General features: G+C 38.2%; 1 long non-coding RNA gene across 1 annotated transcript in view; it reads right to left on the bottom strand.

Annotated features, from left to right (window-relative positions):
- LOC141264519 (uncharacterized) overlaps positions 1–19,014 on the bottom strand; it is a 43,388-nt gene that overhangs the window by 10,899 nt on the left and 13,475 nt on the right. Inside the window, exon 2 of the long non-coding RNA XR_012319983.1 lies at positions 12,792–12,954. This is a non-coding gene — a long non-coding RNA (uncharacterized lncRNA). The remainder of the gene's footprint in view (positions 1–12,791; positions 12,955–19,014) is intronic.

The following is a 19,014-nucleotide window of genomic DNA, read 5'->3' as shown; positions in this document are numbered from 1 at the left end:
GTGTAGGTGACATGGGGCTTTTGTATGGTCATAGCAGATCTCATAAATGTTCTTTCATGTATTTATCACTTCAAATTACATACTCATCATAAAACACTGCAATATCTCTTCCAGCATATCTGTCATTCCCTGCATAGATTGGGGTTTCAGTCAATGCCAATCTGAAAATGAGCAAGTTAGATGGCCGCTCTCCAGCATGTTTGTGAAATCTTTTATTGAATGCAGATAAAAGAGAAATAATTGCTTGATGGTTTTTTTTTCATGTGAACGTGACATATCTGTTTGGATTTCAGCTGTATGAATATTTCTCATGGGCATATCACGGGCCACAGGGCAACATGTAGCCAAGCGAGAATTATGCTGTGTTCGTTTCTGGACATTGAAGATAACGAAGATGCCCAATATCAGTCAATGGAATTGATGGAAAAATGTTGTCCTGGTGTAAAAGCTGCACCATTCCATCCTTCACCCCAGCTCTGCACCCATGGTCAAAGGGAAAATTGTCATCCCTGCAGTGGGATGGATGAATTCATCAGATTTCGGGTGGTCCAGTGACACTATCCCTGGTTAGGAGGTGAAGAAGGAGCCTTAGTCCTAGGGGTCCTTGGTAGACCATCTTTTTCCTATCATGTATTTCTATGTAGCTGTCACGCTTGGGTCGGGAGAGCCGCCGGTCAGTGCACTGCGGTCCGATCTCGTTCCAATTTATATGGCCGTCTGACTGCGTTCCAATCTCGTTCCAATTCATAAAGCCGTCTGACTGCGCCCTTATGATGCACCATGTTGGCATCAATAAAAATGTCAGCTCATTGTGCAAAACACAAGTCCTCCCATTGGCCCATCAACAAAAAAATAAAAATGTTTTCGGTCTCAGAATAAAATGCATGTTTGGTATCGCTGTAATCAGACTCACGTGGACTCCAGGTCATTTTTACCGCATAATGAACGCCGTAAGAAAAAAGCCTAAAAAAAATTACACTATATGCTAAAATGAAGTCAAACTACAATTTGTCCCCACAAAAGGCCCTCACACGTCTATGTCGATGGAAAAATTAAACAGTTACAGCTCTTTGAAGAAGGCGAAGAAAAAACAAAAGCGCAAAAAAACAAAAAATTCCCTGGTTCTTATAGGGTTGATGCCTATGTAGAATGAGATGACATGAAAACTCCTGTAGGTGTAAAGTGTACGTGTCCCAATACTTGTGTCCATGTGATGTATATGTGGTGCCACTTATTTATGAACACATTTAGGATTAAACAAGTTTAAATACATCTTATATGTTACCCATTTCCATTCAAGTGCAGTTAGGCTTCCCAAAAACAACAGACTTTTCAGGGGAATACTTCAGATTTGGAGACAATGAGAGACACAAAGAGTTTTCATTTCACCAGGTCTCCATCTGTCTGGAATTTTTTGTTCTCCTCATTCTTGAGTGTTTCTTTTGTGACAGAGGGACTTTTAGGCTCTTTGAGGCGCCAGAGCTTCAGTGTGACTGTTGCCTCTTCATCCCCTCTATAGCAACACCACTAATGGCCCTAGTTGGGCTCCTGGCTTTTCATGTCACCGGGTCTCCATCTGTCTGGAGTTTGTGTTCTGCTCATTCTTGAGCATCTCCTGGAAACTATTGATGAAGATCGTGTTTGTGACTAGCGTTGTTGTGCTAGGCATCCATACGTTTAGCAGTAAAATATTATCAAAGCTGGTAGAAGACAGTAAACCTTGAATCCAGTCCAGCATGTTGTAGAAGAAGCGAATGCCAGGAAAAGTAAAAATAACTCATTAGGTGATTAACCATTAAGGTTTAGTCATTACATGGAAATCCAGTCATTGTATATTATATACGCCTACAGAGAGAAGGGACAGCATAGGCGCGTGAATACGGCAAGTAATGAAAAAGGCGCTAATTGTACTAGTATAAGTTATTAGAAATTACAGCAATCAATGAAATATAATTAGCAAAGTTTTCCTCAAATTTCCCTGTAAAAGTTAACTCAATCTGTAAGTTTACAAAACTATTGGCAACTTTTTTAAACTGAAGCAAGATAGGCAATCGGTAGTTCTATATGACGCCCAGTTCAATGAATGGCCGACCATGGAATACCAGAGCCACTCTGAGCATTCATGGTCGACTGGAGTAGAGTCCAAGGAAGCTGAGATATGGGGAGATGTTTGGTGGAATTCTCACCGCGTCCATATGACTAAGTGAAGTGAACCGGCCTGAGAGATGAATCTATGGAGGTTCTGAAAATGGAGAAAAATGTGGTCCATCTTATAAAGTGTAGGTAAATCTATAAATCCCTATTCATCATGCAGAGAGGAATAGGAAATGTGCCCATACCTGCCGATTGTACACGCTTCCAGGAATATATCAGCAGTCATGACGTTTCCGACCCCGCTGATCTCCTGGTGCAGAAGTAAGTGTTACCAAAATATTCTTTAAGGTTTTCACCAGAAAAGTAGATGCTTAGACTGCACCTGGTTTGGTGCTGGATAAACTGTATAGCCCGAGGAGTTCCCTGTTCTTCAACCTCAAGTCACACAAGGAGGGTTGAACTTTTGCAGTTAGATCTCCAGGTCATGGTCCCCAGAATAGTCACTGATTTAGTTTGTCTCAAAATCAACAGCATAGCCACCAATTCATCAAGTTTCAAGCTATTTTTTTTTATTTTCTCTTTTTAGAGTAAAAAATCACAAGATCCTTTAAATAAGATTTTGTGCACAAAATCAAATTAGACAGATATAGTTTTCCAGAGGGTACTGGAGTGCAATTGGGCTGGATGTCACTAACCAGAGGATAAGATGGTCAAAACCCAGAGGTCAAACCACATATAGCAAGCAACAAACTACAGCAATGAGAAAAATGCTGATTTTAGAAACAAAGCAAGGATCAAAGTCAGGACAAGTTCACACAAACGTATTGCTCCGTGAAAAACAGACATCACGCAGACAGCACTCTTACCAATATTAATCAATATTATAGATTTCTTTTTATGGACCGAATCAGGGAAAAAAATGGCAGCACGCACTATTCTCTCCGGTAAGTCGGATGAGACTCGCCCATTCAAGTCTATGGATGCGTAAAAAAAAATCGGATCCCATATGGAGTCGCCTTATAAAATGATGATTATTACAGAAACATTGCAATAATTTAACACAGGAAAGTGTTTTTGGTCTTGTAAAGAATGATTATGAAAACAGATGATGAAAAACAATTGAGATGAAAATAGCACGTTTTTTCTGGATGTAATTCGGACAATTTTTTTTTATATGCTTGTGTGAACTAAACCATAGGCAGGGGCGTAACGGTACTGGAGTCAGGGAGACCGTCGACACCAGCACCGGTTTCCACTGAATGTTTGTCCTCAGAACATTATTAAATAAAGGATCCAGGATGGAGGACATTATAACAGGAAGGGGCCAGGAAGAGGGACATTGTACCAGGAGGGGGCCAGGAAGGGGGATATTATTACAGAAAGGAGCCAGTACAGAAGACATTATTACAGGATGGGGACCAGCACGGGGGATATTATTACAGAAAGGTAGCAAATATTACATGATGGGGACATTATTACAGGAAGGGGCCAGGACGGAAGACATTATTACAGGATGGGGACCAGGACAGGGGATATTATTACAGAAAGGTAGCAAATATTACATGATGGGGACATTATTACAGGAAGGGGCCAGAACGGAAGTCATTATTACAGGATGGGGACCAGGACGGGGGACATTATTACAGGACAGGGAACATTATTACAAGATGAAGGTCATGAAAAGCTTTTTTTTACAGGCTGGAAGAGGGTACTATTACAGAATTGGGGGCAATATCACAGGATGGGGGTCATTATTACAGGATGGGGGCCAGGATGGAGGACATTTTTACAGGAAGGGGCCAGGACAGGGGACATTATTACAGAAAGGGGCTAGGACAGGAGGCATTATTACAGGATAAGGGACAATTATATAGGATGAGGGACAATGTTAGAGGATATGGGCTGGGATGAAGGACATTATTACAGAGGCTCATACATCTGACCAAACAGTGGAAACAGTGTGAGGGTTCTTTTGCCATGGCAATCTAATAGCAGACAACTGGGAGTTAGTCACTGTCTTGGGGAGAGGTCAGAGTTAGGGTTAGGGTCTTGGCAGATGAAGGGCATGGGGCTTAGGTGCACTGCACTTTCGACATGTTGAAAGTCAAGGTTAAGGGTGGTGCTATAGTCATGGCTAAGCTTGGTGAATTTCCTGTTCCTTTAGTATGTTATGCTGGGAAGTTATGCATATACTATTTTGCATGCTTTATGCTAAATTATTTATAATGTAAGGGTAGGATATGTCCACACCAGGCTGAAACCCAGCAGCAAAAACTGCATCAAAATGTGCACACATGTATATGAACTATGTACCGACCACTAGACAATTACAAGGTGAAGGTTATGTAAGGTATTTTGCGGTCATTTGATTGCACATAGTTCCCCAATATGCTATGTGTCAATGTCGTAGAGATTAGGAATTTTATCACTGAAGTGTTCGCATCTGATATGATAAATGTGTAGATGAGGAAGTTATCAGTGATCGGAAGCCATGCGGCGGCATTGTTATAATTGAGTTTCATTAAAAATGTTGCACCTTTTGCCTTTTATTGACTCTGTGATGTCCTGTCTATTGCTGGCTGTAGAATGAGTCAACTGAGAATCAGTCAGTGAGCTCATTCTGACGGTCCAATTGGAAAGTTTATAACTCCTTTATCTTTTTTGAGCTCCTCAACTGATTTATGATCATCACAGGCCACATCAAAGTTGAATGTGCAGGGAAACAAAGGCAACGATCCATTGGAAATCTGGAGTAATACACTTTGTTGAAAAACTGTGAACTGTTTTTTGCACAGCATAAAGTAGCACAACATTTTGCAACTTTTTCCATTTTCACGCGAGTTTCGGCTAGCTCCATCAATGTGGGAGGGCAGGACAGAGCTCCCTCTAGTGGAGGCAGCAGGAAGGCATAATGTTGTCATTCACTGTAAGTCCATATACTGCGTCAGAAAAAAAACAATAAAAAGATATAAAGATATCTTAGGAAATAAATCAGATCTAATTTTTGTATCTGTTTTAATTAAAAGTAAAAATAGGGCATAAGACAAGAACCTGCAGCCACAGCTGTCAGCGAGTGGGTTCATATTTGACATGAAAATACAGTCACCGAATCTTTAACAAAACTGTAAACCCTCTCGTTTTAGGTCACCTTCCTCTTTTATTTTTCATAAAGAAAGTGTCTACCATGACTAACATTCACCACAGTTTGTGTACTGAAAATAGCTTTTTTTCAGCAAGTTCCCAATTGAGTGTATTTGTCACTAGTTTGTCTTAGTCCACAAGTTCTCAATCGCCAAATCCCCGGCTTCACATTGCTCTGCTCATTACCACGCTGAGATCTGTCAGTGATTTGTAACTCAAATTCCCCCACGAATCTGTCACCACACAACTCTCAGCGAGACCTCATGATCCTCATCCCTTGCATTGGTTTCTCTAATAATCCCTTTAGCTTGTTCAGGTCGCATATTTATTTAAATATTATTTTATACTATTTCAGCAGTTTAAATTTTACATTAATCATTATACTTTCTTCTGTACTCTATTTCTACAATTTTATAAATTACATATAAAATTAATCTACAAAAAAAGTCAATTTATAAATACAACTACTATAACTACTGTATGCTACAGTCCTATAACTACTATAATGCTGCCCCTTTGTACAAAAATACATCTACTATAATACTGATCCCATGTACAAGAATATAACTACTATAATACTGCCCCATGTACAAGAATATAACTACTATAATACTGCCCCTACATACAAGAATATAACTACTATAATACTGCTCCCATGTACAAGAATATAACTACTATAATACTGCCCCTATGTACAAGAATACATCTACCATAATACTGCCCCTATATAGAAGAATATAACTACTGTAATACTGCTCCTATGTACAAGAATATAACTACAATAATACTGCTCCTATGTACAAGAATATAACTACTATAATACTGCCCCCTATGTACAAGAATATAACTACTATAATACTGCTCCCATGTACAAGAATATAACTACTATAATACTGCCCCTATGTACAAGAATACATCTGCCATAATACTGGCCCTATATAGAAGAATATAACTACTGTAATACTGCTCCTATGTACAAGAATATAACTACAATAATACTGCTCCTATGTACAAGAATAAAACTGCTATAATACTGCTCCTATGTACAAGAATATAACTACAATAATACTGCTCCTATGTACAAGAATATAACTACTATAATACTGCCCCCTATGTACAAGAATATAACTACTATAATACTGCCCCTATGTACAAGAATATAACTACTATAATACTGCTCCTATGTACAAGAATATAACTACTATAATACTGCTCCTATGTACAAGAATATAACTACTATAATACTGCTCCTATGTAAAAGAATATAACTACAATAATACTGCTCCTATGTACAAGAATATAACTACTATAATACTGCTCCTATGTACAAGAATATAACTACTATAATACTGCCCCGATATACAAGAATATAACTACTATAATACTGCTCCTATGTAAAAGAATATAACTACAATAATACTGCTCCTATGTACAAGAATATAACTACAATAATACTGCCCCTTATGTACAAGAATATAACTACTATAATACGTCTCCTATGTACAAGAATATAACTACTATAATACGTCTCCTATGTACAAGAATATAACTACTATAATACTGCTCCTATGTACAAGAATATAACTACTATAATACTGCTCCTATGTACAAGCATATAACTACTATAATACTGCTCCTATGTACAAGAATATAACTGCTATAATACTGCTCCTATGTACAAGAATATAACTACTATAATACTGCTCCTATGTACAAGAATATAACTACTATAATACTGCTCCTATGTACAATAATATAACTACTATAATACTGCCCCCTATGTACAAGAATATAACTACTATAATACTGCCCCGATATACAAGAATTTAACTACTAGAATACTGCCCCCTATGTACAAGAATATAACTACTATAATACTGCTCCTATGTACAAGAATTTAACTACTATAATGCTGCTCCAATGTACAAGAATATAACTACTATAATACTGCCCCCTATGTACAAGAATATAGCTACTATAATACTTCCCCTATGTACAAGAATATAATTACTATAATACTACCCCTATGTGCAAGAATATAACTACTATAATACTGCCCCTATGTACAAGAATATAACTACTATAATACTGCCTCTATGTACAAAAATATAACTACTATAATACTTCTCCCTATGTACAAGAATATAACTACTATAATACTGCTCCTATATACAAGAATATAATTACTATAATACTGCCCCTATGTACAAGAATATAACTACTATAACACTGCTCCTATGTACAAGAATATAACTACTATAATACTGCTCCTATGTACAAGAATATAACTACTATAATACTGCTCCTATATACAAGAATATAACTACTATAATACAGCCCCTATGTACAAGAATATAACTACTATAGTATTGCCCCCTATGTACAGGAATATAACTACTATAATACTGCCCCCTATATACAAGAATATAACTACTATAATACTGCTCCTATGTACAAGAATATAACTACTATAATACTACCCCCTATGTACAAGAATATAACTACTATAACACTGTCCCCTATGTACAAGAATATAACTACTATAATACTGCCCCTATGTACAAGAATATAACTGCTATAATACTACCCCCTATGTACAAGAATATAACTACTATAATACTGTTCCCTATGTACAAGAATATAACTACTATAATACTGTCCCCTATGTACAAAAATATAACTGCTATAATACTACCTCCTATGTACAAGAATATAACTGCTATAATACTGCTCCCTATGTACAATAATATAACTACTATAATACTGCCCCTATGTACAAGAATATAACTACTATAATATTGCTCCCTATGTACAAGAATATGACTACTATAATACTGCCCCCTATGTACAAGAATATAACTGCTATAATACTACCCCCTATGTACAAGAATATAACTGCTATAATACTGTTCCCTATGTACAAGAATATAACTACTATAATACTGCCCCCTATGTACAAGAATATAACTACTATAATACTGCCCCCTATGTACAAGAATATAACTGCTATAATACTACCCCCTATGTACAAGAATAAAACTACTATAATACTGTCCCCTATGTACAAGAATATAACTACTATAATACTGCCCCCTATGTACAAGAATATAACTACTATAATACTGTCCCCTATGTACAAGAATATAACTACTATAATACTACCCCTATGTGCAAGAATATAACTACTATAATACTGCCCCTATGTACAAGAATATAACTACTATAATATTGCTCCCTATGTACAAGAATATAACTACTATAATACTGCCCCCTATGTACAAGAATATAACTGCTATAATACTACCCCCTATGTACAAGAATATAACTACTATAATACTGTCCCCTATGTACAAGAATATAACTACTATAATACTGCCCCCTATGTACAAGAATATAACTACTATAATACTGCCCCCTATGTACAAGAATATAACTGCTATAATACTACCCCCTATGTACAAGAATATAACTACTATAATACTGTCCCCTATGTACAAGAATATAACTACTATAATACTACCCCCTATGTACAAGAATATAACTACTATAATACTGTCCCCTATGTACAAGAATATAACTACTATAATACTGCCCCCTATGTACAAGAATATAACTGCTATAATACTACCCCCTATGTACAAGAATATAACTACTATAATACTGTTCCCTATGTACAAGAATATAACTACTATAATACTGTCCCCTATGTACAAAAATATAACTGCTATAATACTACCTCCTATGTACAAGAATATAACTGCTATAATACTGCTCCCTATGTACAAGAATATAACTACTATAATACTGCCCCTATGTACAAGAATATAACTACTATAATATTGCTCCCTATGTACAAGAATATAACTACTATAACACTGTCCCTATGTATAAGAATATAACTGCTATAATACTACCTCCTATGTACAAGAATATAACTACTATAATACTGCCCTTATGTACAAGAATATAACTACTATAATACTGCCCCTATATACAAGAATATAACTACTATAATACTGCCCCCTATATACAAGAAACTAACTACTATAATACTGCCCCCTATGTACAAGAATATAACTACTATAATACTACCCCCTATGTACAAGAATATAACTACTATAATACTGTCCCCTATGTACAAGAATATAATTACTATAATACTGCCCCTATGTACAAGAATATAACTACTATAACACTGCTCCTATGTACAAGAATATAACTACTATAATACTGCTCCTATGTACAAGAATATAACTACTATAATACTGCTCCTATATACAAGAATATAACTACTATAATACAGCCCCTATGTACAAGAATATAACTACTATAGTACTGCCCCCTATGTACAGGAATATAACTACTATAATACTGCCCCCTATATACAAGAATATAACTACTATAATACTGCTCCTATGTACAAGAATATAACTACTATAATACTACCCCCTATGTACAAGAATATAACTACTATAATACTGTCCCCGATGTACAAGAATATAACTACTATAATACTGCCCCCTATGTACAAGAATATAACTGCTATAATACTACCCCCTATGTACAAGAATATAACTACTATAATACTGTTCCCTATGTACAAGAATATAACTACTATAATACTGTCCCCTATGTACAAAATATAACTGCTATAATACTACCTCCTATGTACAAGAATATAACTGCTATAATACTGCTCCCTATGTACAAGAATATAACTACTATAATACTGCCCCTATGTACAAGAATATAACTACTATAATATTGCTCCCTATGTACATGAATATAACTACTATAATACTGCCCCCTATGTACAAGAATATAACTGCTATAATACTACCCCCTATGTACAAGAATATAACTACTATAATACTGTCCCCTATGTACAAGAATATAACTACTATAATACTGCCCCCTATGTACAAGAATATAACTACTATAATACTGCCCCCTATGTACAAGAATATAACTGCTATAATACTACCCCCTATGTACAAGAATATAACTACTATAATACTGTCCCCTATGTACAAGAATATAACTACTATAATACTACCCCCTATGTACAAGAATATAACTACTATAATACTGTCCCCTATGTACAAGAATATAACTACTATAATACTGCCCCCTATGTACAAGAATATAACTGCTATAATACTACCCCCTATGTACAAGAATATAACTACTATAATACTGTTCCCTATGTACAAGAATATAACTACTATAATACTGTCCCCTATGTACAAAAATATAACTGCTATAATACTACCTCCTATGTACAAGAATATAACTGCTATAATACTGCTCCCTATGTACAAGAATATAACTACTATAATACTGCCCCTATGTACAAGAATATAACTACTATAATATTGCTCCCTATGTACAAGAATATAACTACTATAACACTGTCCCTATGTATAAGAATATAACTGCTATAATACTACCTCCTATGTACAAGAATATAACTACTATAATACTGCCCTTATGTACAAGAATATAACTACTATAATACTGCCCCTATATACAAGAATATAACTACTATAATACTGCCCCCTATATACAAGAATCTAACTACTATAATACTGCCCCCTATGTACAAGAATTTAACTACTATAATACTACCCCCTATGTACAAGAATATAACTACTATAATACTGTCCCCTATGTACAAGAATATAACTACTATAATACTGCCCCCCATGTACAAGAATATAACTGCTATAATACTACCCCCTATGTACAAGAATATAACTACTATAACACTGTTCCCTATGTACAAGAATATAACTACTATAATACTGTCCCCTATGTGCAAAAATATAACTGCTATAATACTACCTCCTATGTACAAGAATATAACTGCTATAATACTGCTCCCTATGTACAAGAATATAACTACTATAATACTGCCCCTATGTACAAGAATATAACTACTATAATATTGCTCCCTATGTACAAGAATATAACTACTATAGCACTGTCCCTATGTATAAGAATATAACTGCTATAATACTACCTCCTATATACAAGAATATAACTACTATAATACTGCCGTATGTACAAGAATAAAACTACTATAACAGTGACCCCTATATGCAAGAATATAACTACTATAATACTGTCCCCTATGTACAAAAATATAACTGCTATAATACTACCTCCTATGTACAAGAATATAACTGCTATAATACTGCTCCCTATGTACAAGAATATAACTACTATAATACTGCCCCTATGTACAAGAATATAACTACTATAATACTGCTCCTATGTACAAGAATATAACTACTATAATACTGCTCCCTATGTACAAGAATATAACTACTATAATACTGCCCCCTATGTACAAGAATATAACTACTATAATACTGCTCCCTATGTACAAGAATATAACTACTATAATACTGCCCCCTATGTACAAGAATATAACTACTATAATACTGCTCCCTATGTACAAGAATATAACTACTATAATACTGCCCTCATGTACAAGAATATAACTACTATAATACTGCCCCTATGTACAAAAATATAACTACTATAATACTGCTCCTATGTACAAGAATATAACTACTATAATACTGCTCCCTATGTACAAGAATATAACTACTATAATACTGCCCCCTATGTACAAGAATATAACTACTATAATACTGCTCCCTATGTACAAGAATATAACTACTATAATACTGCCCCCTATGTACAAGAATATAACTACTATAATACTGCCCCCTATGTACAAGAATATAACTACTATAATGCTGCTCCCTATGTACAAGAATATAACTACTATAATACTGCCCTCATGTACAAGAATATAACTACTATAATACTGCCCCTATGTACAAGAATATAACTACTATAATACTGCCCCTATGTACAAGAATGTAACTACTATAATATTGCTCCCTATGTACAAGAATATAACTACTATAACACTGTCCCTATGTATAAGAATATAACTGCTATAATACTACCTCCTATGTACAAGAATATAACTACTATAATACTGCCCGTATGTACAAGAATATAACTACTATAATAGTGCCCCCTATATACAAGAATATAACTACTATAATACTCCCCCCTATATACAAGAATATAACTACTATAATACTGCCCCCTATATACAAGAATATAACTACTATAATACTACCTCCTATGTACAAGAATATAACTACTATAATACTGCTCCCTATGTACAAGAATATAACTACTATAATACTGCTCCTATGTACAAGAATATAACTACTATAATACTGCTCCTATGTACAAGAATATAACTACTATAATACTGCTCCTATGTACAAGAATATAACTACTATAATACTGCCCCCTATGTACAAGAATATAACTACTATAATACTGCTCCTATGTACAAGAATATAACTACTGTAATACTGCTCCTATGTACAAGAATATAACTACTATAATACTGCCCCTATGTACAAGAATATAATTTATCTAATATTATCTGAACAAGAATATAAAGACATTAAAGGGTTATTCCTAGAATCAAAAGTTATCCCATGTGATTGGAGATAACTTACCGATAGCTGAGGTTCCAACCACTGAGACACAAGAGATCCCAAGAATGGGGCTGTGGATCCATATAAATGGGCTCAGCAGAGCGAAGGTGCACATGCTTGTTCTGCGCTGCATTCATTGTCTTTGGGACGGATGGAGTACAGTTCTCTGCTATTTCCTGCAGTACTGTAGATAATGAATGGAGAGGAGCATGAGTACAGCAGCATGTGGAGGCCGGTCGGGTGGGTGCAACAGCAATTAGTATGTTTTCCACTATCCAATGATATGGGTTTGCTTTAAATTCTGAGAAAACCCCTTTAACACTTACCCTTAAGTTGAAAAAAACTTAGATCTGCGAAAAAAAAAAAATGTTTCTAGCCCAAACTCCGTAAGAATATCGGCTTTAAAACAAGACAAAGATGTCGGCTCTACCTGTAATCTAATCCAATCTAATGCAGAACAAAAGTGAGAGCTGTCTAAATTTGCAGCTGCTGTCTCTGCCTGCGAGAGTGCAGTCTCAGGGCGAGAGGTAATATGACTCTTTGCACATTTTTGCTCTCTAATTGTGGCAAATAAGGTGTTTTATACATTCAAATATAATGAAAAATTATATATTTTTGCATTTACACTATCTTTATCTTTTCTATTTTTCTTTTCATTGTTTTCAGAAATGAGTATTGAGGCTGCATTTGTTTGTTTGTTTCTTTCTTTCTTTGTTTTTGGGGGGGTGAGGGGTTAATTTTTATTTTATTTGTCAATGTCAAATATGTCAAAAATTGGCATGGCTACCAGAGATACAAAATGGCCAATAACCTTACCTAAGGCGGCTACTGCCATGAGTACTCTGCTGGAGCAGTGAGCAGTACTGGTTGTGCACTTACACACATACGTGCAGTCATGTCGTACAGTTTCTTGAGTCAATTTAGTCATCTCAGCAAATTAAAATTTCGACATCATTTCTTTCCACTTTACTATTTTCAGCCTTCAGCTTCAGAATTAATTGCTTAACTCCCTGGAGCAAAGAATTTACAAGGTCAGCCATTTATAAAGACGTGTTTACACACAGTGATTCCCGTTATATATTGGCCCAGTTGTAATTGCATTTCACTTGTTACATGGGACCTGTTGCCTTCATAATGTTCAAGCCCTCTAAGAAAAGCTAATAATGCTATTTGTTTATTTATTTGTTACACGCACACCGCTAGGTTCAGATAGGGCGAGACGGGTTTCATGAATTCTTTGGAATCCTGGGGGAACCGTTACTCAGGGCGGCCATAGGCTGCAGCTTCTCTCAGGCACACGATAGATTCAATTGCTGACCAGACACATCTGACAAGAGTCTTTTTCAACAGTTTAACAGTGGAATTTAATCTGAAGCACGGCCAGTGCAATTCAGGGATATTACAGCAACAATCTTCATTACAGTCTGAGTTTCTTGAGCAACCGGCTCCAGTAACAATACAGTAGTTTCTTCATAAGGCTCAGTATTACAGTCTCTTCAGTAGCATAATTCAGCATAGATTAGATCTCTTAGCAGCACACTTGTATGCATACACAACCACAGGCTTTTCCTTCACAAGGACACAATAGTACACAGCATTCTTTATCCTGCATGATGATGGAGGGGGGGGGGGTTTATGAGGGAGATGATCCCTGTGACACAATTCCTTCCAGTCATTATCCTCCTGCCTGATAATACTCTGCACTGTTAGTTCAGGGAGTTTATCTGACCTGTGTTTAGTTTCTCTCCTGATCTGAATCCTGTTCAGTTGCCTTCTGTCAGATCCAGATAACACACCACATTTCTCTTCGGCTTCAGCCAGACTACAATAACAAGTTCCACACAATCCCCCTGGGGCTCTGCTAAAGCACTCCCTGTCCCCTGTGACTGTGTTAACCCCTCTAGTTGCTGGATGCTTCTGAAGCACATCACTTCCTGTCTTCTGTGCTTGTGTTATTTGTAACAGTTGCTGGATGCTTTGGAAGCAACAGCACTACTTCCGCATGTCACATATTGTTATCTGAGTATGAACAATTGGTGCCAAGAAATTTGTCCGACCACCGTGTAAAGAACGTATGTGGGAGTCTGACCTTGCTCTTCTACAAGGACGTGATTCTGACCTTGCTCTTTTACATGGACGTGAGTCTGACCTTTCTCTTTTACATGGACAGGAGTCTGACCTTGCTCTTTTACATGGGTGGGAGTCTGACCTTGCTCTTTTACATGGGTGGGAGTCTGACCTTGCTCTTTTACATGGACGTGATTCTGACCTTGCTCTTTTACATGGACGTGATTCTGACCTTTCTCTTTTACATGGACGTGATTCTGACCTTGCTCTTTTACATAGACGTGATTCTGACCTTGCTCTTTTACATGGACGTGATTCTGACCTTGCTCTTTTACATGGATGTGATTCTGACCTTCTCTTTTACATGGACGTGATTCTGACCTTTCTCTTTTACATGGACGTGATTCTGACCTTGCTCTTTTACATGGATGTGATTCTGACCTTGCTCTTTTACATGGGCGTGATTCTGACCTTTCTCTTTTACATGAACGGGAGTCTGACCTTGCTCTTTTAAATAGGCGGGTGTCTGACCTCGGTCTTTTACATGGACGTGATTCTGACCTTTCTCTTTTACATGGATGGGAGTCTGATCTTGCTCTTTTACATGGGCGGGAGTCTGACCTCGGTCTTTTACAAGGGCGGGAGTCTGACCTTGCTCTTTTAAATAGGCGGGAGTCTGACCTCGGTCTTTTACATGGGCGGGAGTCTGACCGTGCTCTTTTACATGGACGTGATTCTGACCTTGCTCTTTTAAATAGGCGGAAGTCGCACCTTGCTCTTTTATATGGGCGGGAGTCTGACCTTGCTCTTTTACATGGGTGGGAGTCTGACCTCGGTCTTTTACATGGACGTGATTCTGACCTTGCTCTTTTACATGGGCGGGAGTCTGACCTCGCTCTTTTACAAGGGCGGGAGTCGGACCTTGCTCTTTTACATGGACGTGATTCTGACCTTGCTCTTTTAAATAGGCGGGAGTCTGACCTCGGTCTTTTACAAGGGCGGGAGTCTGACCTTGCTCTTTTACATGGACGTGATTCTGACCTTGCTCTTTTAAATAGGCGGGAGTCGCACCTTGCTCTTTTATATGGGCGGGAGTCTGACCTTGCTCTTTTACATGGGTGGGAGTCTGACCTCGGTCTTTTACATGGACGTGATTCTGACCTTGCTCTTTTACATGGACGTGATTCTGACCTTGCTCTTTTACATGGACGTGATTCTGACCTTGCTCTTTTACATGGGTGGGAGTCTGACCTTTCTCTTTTACATGGACATGATTCTGACCTTGCTCTTTTACATGGACGTGATTCTGACCTTTCTCTTTTACATGGACGTGATTCTGACCTTTCTCTTTTACATGGATGTGATTCTGACCTTGCTCTTTTACATGGGCGTGATTCTGACCTTTCTCTTTTACATGAACGGGAGTCTGACCTTGCTCTTTTAAATAGGCGGGTGTCTGACCTCGGTCTTTTACATGGATGTGATTCTGACCTTTCTCTTTTACATGGATGGGAGTCTGACCTTGCTCTTTTACATGGGTGGGAGTCTGACCTCGGTCTTTTACATGGACGTGATTCTGACCTTGCTCTTTTACATGGACGTGATTCTGACCTTGCTCTTTTACATGGACGTGATTCTGACCTTGCTCTTTTACATGGACGTGATTCTGACCTTGCTCTTTTACATGGGTGGGAGTCTGACCTTTCTCTTTTACATGGACATGATTCTGACCTTGCTCTTTTACATGGACGTGATTCTGACCTTTCTCTTTTACATGGATGTGATTCTGACCTTGCTCTTTTACATGGGCGTGATTCTGACCTTTCTCTTTTACATGAACGGGAGTCTGACCTTGCTCTTTTAAATAGGCGGGTGTCTGACCTCGGTCTTTTACATGGACGTGATTCTGACCTTTCTCTTTTACATGGATGGGAGTCTGACCTTGCTCTTTTACATGGGTGGGAGTCTGACCTCGGTCTTTTACATGGACGTGATTCTGACCTTGCTCTTTTACATGGACGTGATTCTGACCTTGCTCTTTTACATGGGTGGGAGTCTGACCTCGGTCTTTTACATGGGCGGGAGTCGCACCTTGCTCTTTTATATGGGTGGGAGTCTGACCTCGGTCTTTTACATGGACGTGATTCTGACCTTGCTCTTTTACATGGATGTGATTCTGACCTTGCTCTTTTATATGGACGTGATTCTGACCTTGCTCTTTTACATGGTCGTGATTCTGACCTGGCTCTTTTATATGGACATGAATGTCTGTCCTTGCTCTTTTAAATAGGCGGGAGTCTGACCTTGGTCTTTTACAAGGGCGGGAGTCTGACCTTGCTCTTTTAAATAGGCGGGAGTCTGACCTCGGTCTTTTACATGGACAGGAGTCTGACCTTGCTCTTTTACATGGACGTGATTCTGACCTTGCTCTTTTACATGGACGTGATTCTGACCTCGGTCTTTTACATGGGCGGGAGTCGGACCTCGGTCTTTTAAATAGGCAGGAGTCTGACCTCGGTCTTTTACATGGGCGAGAGTCTGACCTCGGTCTTTTACATGGACGTGATTCTGACCTTGCTCTTTTATATGGACGTGATTCTAACCTTGCTCTTTTATATGGACATGAATGTCTGATTTTGCTCTTTTAAATAGGTGGGAGTCTGACTTCGGTCTTTTACATGGACAGGAGTCTGACCTTGGTCTTTTACATGGTCAGGAGTCGGACCTTGCTCTTTTACATGGACGGGAGTCTGACCTTGCTCTTTTACATGGACGGGAGTCTGACCTTGCTCTTTTACATGGACGGGAGTCTGACCTTGGTCTTTTACATGGACAGGAGTCTGACCTTGGTCTTTTACATGGACAGGAGTCTGACCTTGCCCTTTTACATGGACGTGATTCTGACCTTTCTCTTTTACATGGATGTGATTCTGACCTTGCTCTTTTACATGGGCGTGATTCTGACCTTTCTCTTTTACATGAACGGGAGTCTGACCTTGCTCTTTTAAATAGGCGGGTGTCTGACCTCGGTCTTTTACATGGACGTGATTCTGACCTTTCTCTTTTACATGGATGGGAGTCTGACCTTGCTCTTTTACATGGGTGGGAGTCTGACCTCGGTCTTTTACATGGACGTGATTCTGACCTTGCTCTTTTACATGGACGTGATTCTGACCTTGCTCTTTTACATGGGTGGGAGTCTGACCTCGGTCTTTTACATGGGCGGGAGTCGCACCTTGCTCTTTTATATGGGTGGGAGTCTGACCTTGCTCTTTTACATGGACGTGATTCTGACCTTGCTCTTTTACATGGATGTGATTCTGACCTTGCTCTTTTATATGGACGTGATTCTGACCTTGCTCTTTTACATGGTCGTGATTCTGACCTGGCTCTTTTATATGGACATGAATGTCTGTCCTTGCTCTTTTAAATAGGCGGGAGTCTGACCTTGGTCTTTTACAAGGGCGGGAGTCTGACCTTGCTCTTTTAAATAGGCGGGAGTCTGACCTCGGTCTTTTACATGGACAGGAGTCTGACCTTGCTCTTTTACATGGACGTGATTCTGACCTTGCTCTTTTACATGGACGTGATTCTGACCTCGGTCTTTTACATGGGCGGGAGTCGGACCTCGGTCTTTTAAATAGGCAGGAGTCTGACCTCGGTCTTTTACATGGGCGAGAGTCTGACCTCGGTCTTTTACATGGACGTGATTCTGACCTTGCTCTTTTATATGGACGTGATTCTAACCTTGCTCTTTTATATGGACATGAATGTCTGATTTTGCTCTTTTAAATAGGTGGGAGTCTGACTTCGGTCTTTTACATGGACAGGAGTCTGACCTTGGTCTTTTACATGGTCAGGAGTCGGACCTTGCTCTTTTACATGGACGGGAGTCTGACCTTGCTCTTTTACATGGACGGGAGTCTGACCTTGCTCTTTTACATGGACGGGAGTCTGACCTTGGTCTTTTACATGGACAGGAGTCTGACCTTGGTCTTTTACATGGACAGGAGTCTGACCTTGCCCTTTTACATGGACAGGAGTCTGACCTTGCTCTTTTACATGGACAGGAGTCTGACCTTGGTCTTTTACATGGACAGGAGTCTGACCTTGCTCTTTTACATGGGTGGGAGTCTGACCTCGGTCTTTTACATGGACGTGATTCTGACCTTGCTCT

This window comes from Phyllobates terribilis, unplaced genomic scaffold, assembly GCF_046119375.1.
Source record: "Phyllobates terribilis strain yellow unplaced genomic scaffold, ASM4611937v1 Scaffold_4__5_contigs__length_816908805, whole genome shotgun sequence".
NCBI classification, from domain to species: Eukaryota; Metazoa; Chordata; class Amphibia; order Anura; family Dendrobatidae; genus Phyllobates; species Phyllobates terribilis.
Note: the sequence above shows the minus strand (reverse complement) of the source record. Positions and strands in the feature narration are given on the sequence as shown.